This window comes from Tachypleus tridentatus, unplaced genomic scaffold (genome assembly GCF_004210375.1).
Source record: "Tachypleus tridentatus isolate NWPU-2018 unplaced genomic scaffold, ASM421037v1 Hic_cluster_1, whole genome shotgun sequence".
In the NCBI taxonomy this organism is placed as follows: domain Eukaryota; kingdom Metazoa; phylum Arthropoda; class Merostomata; order Xiphosura; family Limulidae; genus Tachypleus; species Tachypleus tridentatus.
In genome coordinates this window covers 20,848,541-20,857,137 of record NW_027467777.1, presented here as the reverse complement: position 1 = coordinate 20,857,137, position 8,597 = coordinate 20,848,541, and positions in this window count along the sequence as shown.

Sequence of the window (8,597 nt, the reverse complement as noted above, 5' to 3'; positions counted from 1 at the left end):
GTATTGCTCTATATCACTCAGCTGTAACATTTATAGAGTAGTGTTCTAATTTACTAACTTCTTAACGTCAATTAAAGTAGTGTTATACATCACTAATTGTATAATCCATCAAAGAAATGATGTACATCACTAACTTTAACATCTATAAAGTAGTTCTGTACCTTACTAAAAACTCAATGATATCAAATCTTTGATTACAGAACTTTTTAAAGTAACGGGAGAGATCATATGAGAGTAGATTTTCTTTTTTCTAACCCATATATATATGTAAAACGGCTCGTTTGGGTTGAGAAAAATATTTTACGTGGAGGAGCGAACAACGTTTCGACCTTCTTCGGTCATCGTCAGGTTCACAAAGAAAGAGGTTACTGACCGGAAGCTGACCACATATTTTTTAAAGGAGGTTGTGTAACTGAGTGTCAGAATGTAGAGGGCGGTATTAGATGTTTGAATATATAATTTTATTTATTTCATTATATTAATATAGGTATAAAGGCGTTCCTTTATATTGTTTTTTATTTTTTTAGGTTTAAGTTGTTGTATAAGTAAGGCTTCTTTAATTTTGCGTTTGTTCATGTTTGTTTCTTTATTTAGTATTTGAGTGTTTTCTATGGTTATGTTGTGTTTATTTTACTTGCAGTGTTCGAAAACGTGTGAAGGTGACTTTTATGTTCTTTGAATCTGCTTTCCATTTTCCTACTTGTTTCTCCAATATAGAAGTCGTGGCAGTTATCACATTGTATTTTATAAATAATGTTGGTGTGGTGTTTGTCAGTAGTAGTTTTTTACATAGTATATAGACCTCAGTTTTGTGCCTGGTTTTTGAATAAATTGGTATTAACTGGAATGTCATATTTTATTTACTAATTTTTTTTAAATGTTTGGTTATTTGTCTCTCTGCTGTCAGTCAGAGATAGTATACAGCAGTATATGGTTTCGTGATATTTTTGATTCGTGATATATTTACTTTAGTTGGTTGATTTTGCTTTCTGTCTAAGTGTGTACATATAATGTGTTTTCTACGGTTTATGGATGAGCAATATTGATGTTGATAAAGTATTGTTTTAATTTGTCTAATTCATTGTTAATTTTATCTGGTGATTACTAGAATTAACAGATCCGACCAACAATTAAACACAGACGAGATACCATCTACTTAACAAAGGACTCAACTTCACAATAGCACCAAGGTACATTCCAACCATAGAAATAAAACATGTTTAGAAGATCTATGGCCAGGAGACTTGTGAACTGGCTTTCTACAGAAAACAAAGAGACAAGGAAACAACCAACAGAGAAGAAGACAACTTAGATAATTTTATTGACATCCAACAGCCAAACTTCCAGGTAAAATTAAAACGTTATATTTTCAAGAAACATCTAAAACAACATCTTAAACGATTTTTTCAAAATATATTTTCTCACAAAACTGTCAACATAATTTCCCAAAACAGAAAGCTAAAAAAACAATCTTACAAAAGAGACATTAATTCCATTAAAACCTAAAACAAGACAAAAAACATTAAAATTCTAAAAGCAGATAAAGGAAACTCTATAGTCATAATAATACACGAATGAATACATCCAAAAAAATGAAGAACATCCTATCAGACACGAACAAATTTAAACCAATACACACAAAACTTAACAAAGACACACGAAATGCAACTAAACAAAATTACTACTGAAAATGAAAAAAGCCAACATAATTTCACAAACACTTTATTCCTACCTACCGTAAAACCGATTCACGCACATCACAAATATACGGCATCCCTAAACCTCGTAAACCAGATTGTCCATTACGACCAATAATGTCCACATATGAATCGTTTAATTAAAATCTTGGTAAATACATAGCATGGGCATTCTCCAAATATGTAACATCAGCCAGCTCATTCATCAAAGACTCTTTTAATTTCAAGTCTAATCTAAATCAACTTAATCATAAAGCCTTAATGGCCAGTTTCGATGTTATATCCCTCTTTACAGAAGTCCCAACCACTGAAGCCTGCAAGATAGCCTTAGAACTCTATATCCGAGACCCTAACCCAACTACAGACATTCCAAGTAACCAATTAGCAACCCTCATAGAATTCACCACGATAAAGACAAACTTCATGTTCAACAACAAAAAACTATATACAAACAAATGGCCTAAGCATGGGCAACCCAGTATCGCCAGTTCTAGCCAATATTTTATGACACAAGTTGAAACACAAGCAATTAACACAGCATTACATCCACCACTATACTGGCACAGATATGTAGATGACACGGTTGCGGGATTCAAATCTACAGAACACATACTTAATTTTTTCAATCACATTAACTCTATACATCCCAACATTAACTTCACTTGTGAACAGGAAGAAAGCAATCACATATCATTTCTTAACCTCAAAATTACAAGAACCGACACACAATTCAAACCAGAAATCCACCGAAAAATCACCCATACTGGACTATACATTCCTTGGGACTCAGCACATGAAACAAAACAAAAACTCAACATACTAAGAAACCAAATAAACACAGCCATAAAACTATGTTTGCCAGATAAAATTAACGATGAATTAGACAAAATAAAACAATACTTCATCAACATCAATAAGTTTCCTTCACAAACCGTAGAAAACATTATACACACACACACCTAGACAAAAAAGCAAACTTAACTAACAAAAGTATATCTCACGAATCAAAAATCACAAAACCATATACTGCTGTATACCATATATTCCTGACATCAGTAAACAAATAACCAACATTTGGCAAAACTAGTAACAAAATATGACATTCCAGTTAATACCAAATTTATTCAAAACCCAGGCACAAAACTGAAGTCTATACTATGTAAAACTGCACTGACAAACACCATACCAACATTATTTATAAAATACAATGTGATAACTGCCACGACTATATATTGGAGAAGCAATTAGAAAATGGAAACCAGATTCAAAGAACATAAAAGTCACCTTCACACGTTTTCGAACACTGCAAGTCAAATAAACACAACATAACCATAGAAAACACTCAAATACTAAATAAAGAAACAAACATAAACAAACGCAAAATTAAAGAAGCCTTACTTATACAACAACTTAAACCCAAAATAAACCAATATAAAGGAACGTCTTTATACCTATATTAATATAATAAATAAATAAAATTATATATTCAAACATCTAACACCGCCCTCTATATTCCGACACTCGGTTACACAACCCTTTCAAACATGTGGTCAGCTTCCGGTCAGTTACCTCTTTCTTTCTTTGTGAACCTGACGATGACCGAAGAAGGTCGAAACGTTGTTCGCTCTTCTACGTAAAATATTTCTCAACCCAAACGAGCCGTTTTACATAAATATTTTCTACAAGTGGGTTTTCTCGACATCACTGATTTCTCTAACCCAGTTTCGCAAAACTTTTCTTTTGTTTTTGTATTTGGAAAAAACATTAATTAATAATTTTGTTAAAAAATAGTTATTCATGAATCAGAGAATATGGTGGTTATATAAGGTTGAATGTTTCTGAAATATCTACCATTTGTTATTGAACTAAACGACAAATTTTTTTACATATAATTAATTTTAAGCTGCTTACACTGACTATTTTATTATGACGTTTCTTACAGCACGTGTTTTACTGTTATATCGCTGACACCAGTTGTTGTGTTCTTACTTTCCTTAAACCACGTTTTACAGAGGTCTGCTTGTTGTTAGAGAACTTGGTTATTAAAATACATCAATATTCACGTTCATAAAAACAAAACAGTAAAACGATATGAAAACATCCAGCTTAAAATACAAGTGAAATCTATTTGTGGAGCATCAGGTTCCAATTCTCTAACATTCGATAAATGAGAAAGTGTCTTATAACATGCTGCCAATGTGACATTCTGCACATGAACATGTAACGTGAATATCGCTGCTATTAGAAATCGATGGTGGAGTAAGTTTATACGATATAAACACATCTGTACAGCAGTCCAAACTAGTCATACATTCTCCTGACAGAAAGGGGCGGAGATTCCTCTCTGAACTTAATGGAATTCTGTGTGAATTAAGTAAGCTAAACAAGGTTCATTGTCAGAAACTTGTTAGAAATAATCGTAGAAGTTAATTGTTTTTTCAGTTTTCTCTTTCATAATCTGTTTACTATTTTCTACACAGGTATTCCACCCCCTGTTGTGACTACCACAGAAACTGAGGTTCAACAGACAGATAAAAAGTTCGAAGGTAATCAACACTTTTTTTCCAACATATTTCTTCGTCCTTTCTTTGTTTTCAAGTAGGATCAACGACTGATCTAATTTGTCTGTTCTTCCCAGTTGTGAGCTTTTCTGTGTCCGTATTTCGTGTTAATGTTAAATACACAGGAGGGTCAGGTGCATTAGACCTCTTCCTCCATCCCGAACGTTGATGGCGTCTATTGTTCAGGGTTTGTTAAGTGTTATAGCTGTGGGCCAAAGTATGACACCGTACTCAAACCCGTTTCAGGGCACTGTCCATGCATGGACATTGACCCAAGGACGTTGTTCTTGTTTTGAATTTCGCGCCAAAGCTACACGAGGGAGATCTGCACTAGCCGTCTTTGGTCATCACCACCCACCGTCACCTGTTGAACTACTCTTTTATCAACGAATAGTTGAGTTGACCGACACATTATAACGCCCCCACGGCTGAAAGGGTGAGCGTGTTTGGTGTGACGAGGATTTGAACCCGACACCCTCAGATTACGAATCGAGCGCCTTAACCACCTGGCCATGCCCGAAGGAAAGCTACAATGTTGTCAACAATAGAGTTGGTTTAATTCATATTTGAACAAACAAAACACCAGTTATCGGATCTTAAAAATGACACGGATATTGTCTTTAGTTCATTTAACAAACAACTAAGAGTAGTGGTTGTACACAAAGAGTTTTTAATACTTGCGCTAAACTAGTAAAACAAATCTCCACAAAGTTATCCGACGAGATTAGTAAAACTTTTGGTATTGTAAATTACTGTGGCAACTGGTCGTGTCAATTGTTAATTGATATGGAGTTGGTATACCTAAAGGTACTGAAAGGTTACTTCAAAATTCTGCCATTTATACAGTGACAGTAATCTGGGGTTTCAGTCACCCAAGATAAAAGGTTTCAACTTTCTAATCAATATAATGGCTCATTAACATATTGAAAATCACATGCTAATTTATTCAGGTCAATAGAATTGTTGCTGTCTCCAACAATCCGACTTGATAATAATTATTACATCACAATTCAACGCTTATCAAACCGAATGAAATTAATAGATATATAATTACCTCAGTGAAATGGGTGATTACCTTGTAGCTCGTGCTAGTTCGCTTATCGATTTTCTTAAGAGAGTTATTTTCCACTGATATTATTATGCATTATGACGGATATGTTTTATTATTTTAAATCAAATTATTAAGAACTAGATTCCTTGAAACTAACGGAAATACAAAACGTATGTAGGAAGAGATTTATACTTTAATCAAATACACATATATGATCATATAAGTTTTATAAACAGATACGATATTACTTGTTTATGCTGAAGACATGGATCGAATTATTGACACTGAAGAATTATTCTACTTTATAACTTTAAACTGAATACTGTAATGTACATTGTTAAGATACGTGCACAAAGAATCAGTAAAATACATGTATAGCACATGGTGAGTTTCAAAACTTAATTAGAAACTACGTGTCATAATACATTGTTATATCTTCTCCCATTGTTAGTTCCAAACTTAATTACAAACCACATATCAAGGTACATTGTTATATCTTCTCCTTTTGTTAGTTCCAAACTTAATTACAAATTACGTGTCAATGTACTTTGTTATATCTTCTCCCATTGTTAGTTCCAAACTTAATTACAAACCACATGTCAAGGTACATTGTTATATCTTCTCCCATTGTTAGTTCCAAACTTAATTACAAACCACATGTCAAGGTACATTGTTATATCTTCTCCCATTGTTAGTTCCAAACTTAATTACAAATCACATGTCAAGGTACCTTGTTATATCTTCTCCCATTGTTACTTCTAAACTTAATTACAAACTACATGTCAAGGTACATTGTTATATCTTCTCCCATTGTTACTTCCAAACTTAATTACAAACCACATGTCAAGGTACATTGTTATATCTTCTCCCATTGTTAGCTCCAAACTTAACTACAAACCACATACAGTGGAGCGCCGTTAAGCCGCGGTATTTGGGGGTGAACCTGCTTAACCGTGGCTTAAGTGGTCCGCGGCTAAAATCTTTGTGACTGAAAAGCCGAAGTCGCCAACAGCTCCGCCGAGGCGTCTCATCCGGGCCATTGCGTGATCATTATATCGGATTATCAAATTAAAAATAATACTTTAATTATTGATCACTTTTTTTCACGGATTTACCGCGGATTAACTTTAATGTATGGAGAGGTGTGATTCGGTAACAATGGCGGCCTCCATAAAGCTGGCATAGAGAGCGGATAAGGTAGATTAACGGTCGATTTCTATTGTAATATATTTTAGTTATTTCCCAAATTAAAGCAAATCCTTTTTAAATATCCCCTTGAAGTTATAAAGCCAGGATTAAATTCGTAAGCCGCGTTTTTACACGTTCTTAAATTAGCGGTGAGCCGCGATAATCCTCGCTCACAAGACTTGCTGCAGCGACTTAAGCGATTTCGCAGTTTACTGGTCCGCGACTTAATGGCGCCCCACTGTATGAAGGTATATTGTTACATCTTCTCCCATTGTTAGCTCCAAATTTAATTACAAACCACATATCAAGGTACATTGTTATATCTTCTCCCGTTGTTAGCTACAAACTTAATTACAAACCACATGTCAAGGTACATTGTTATATCTTCTCCCATTGTTAGTTCCAAACTTAATTACAAACCACATGTCAAGGTACCTTGTTATATCTTCTCCCATTGTTACTTCTAAACTTAATTACAAACCACATATCAAGGTACATTGTTATATCTTCTCCCATTGTTAGCTCCAAACTTAATTACAAACCACATATCAAGGTACATTGTTATATCTTCTCCCATTGTTAGCTCCAAACTTAATTACAAACCACATGTCAAGGTACATTGTTATATCTTCTCCCATTGTTAGTTCCAAACTTAATTACAAACCACATGTCAAGGTACCTTGTTATATCTTCTCCCATTGTTACTTCTAAACTTAATTACAAACCACATGTCAAGGTACATTGTTATATCTTCTCCCATTGTTAGTTCCAAACTTAATTACAAACCACATGTCAAGGTACCTTGTTATATCTTCTCCCATTGTTACTTCTAAACTTAATTACAAACCACATATCAAGGTACATTGTTATATCTTCTCCCATTGTTAGCTCCAAACTTAATTACAAACCACATATCAAGGTACATTGTTATATCTTCTCCCATTGTTAGCTCCAAACTTAATTACAAACCACATGTCAAGGTACATTGTTATATCTTCTCCCATTGTTAGTTCCAAACTTAATTACAAACCACATGTCAAGGTACCTTGTTATATCTTCTCCCATTGTTACTTCTAAACTTAATTACAAACCACATATCAAGGTACATTGTTATATCTTCTCCCATTGTTAGCTCCAAACTTAATTACAAACCACATATCAAGGTACATTGTTATATCTTCTCCCATTGTTAGCTCCAAACTTAATTACAAACCACATGTCAAGGTACCTTGTTATATCTTCTCCCATTGTTACTTCTAAACTTAATTACAAACCACATATCAAGGTACATTGTTATATCTTCTCCCATTGTTAGCTCCAAACTTAATTACAAACCACATATCAAGGTACATTGTTATATCTTCTCCCATTGTTAGCTCCAAACTTAATTACAAACCACATATCAAGGTACATTGTTATATCTTCTCCCATTGTTACTTTCAAAAATTAATTACAAATTACGTGTCAAGGTACATTGTTATGTCTTCTCCCATTGTTAGTTGAAAACATAATTACAAGGTACATGACACACCGCTGTTTCTTGCTTAGAATAAAATTAATGTACGAAGGCGACAGTTTTCTAGTGAATTCAACCTTCTCACCACAAGGATATTTAAAGGCTCTGCGTTTGGCGACCTGACATGTATGTAATAGCGTAAATATTCATTTTATTCTCCGGCGTCCTGAGATATGCGAGAGTAAACGAAAATATAGTGGCGTAACTTTTGTGCACGTGACCTGTGTCGCTTTCCCAATTGTCCTTCTTTGGTCATTCGTAACGACGAGAAACCCACTTGAAGTAAAAAAATATATCTCAGGACAGCTGATACGGATATTAACACTTTTACCAAAATAAAGTAGAGAACATCATTTCGACCTTCTTACGTCATCTTCAGATTAACCTGTTAACTTTTGTTAACTCTTTGTTAACCTGAGATGATCTCAGAAGGTCGAAATGTTATTCTCTACTTTATTTAAGGAAAATTGTTAACACCCATGTCAGCCGTCAGAGATACACTTCTTTAATTATGTTATCACTTAGGGCTTGTGTCACTAACGTTTTACGTTTCTCAGAGTATCACAAAACGCCCTAACTTGCTT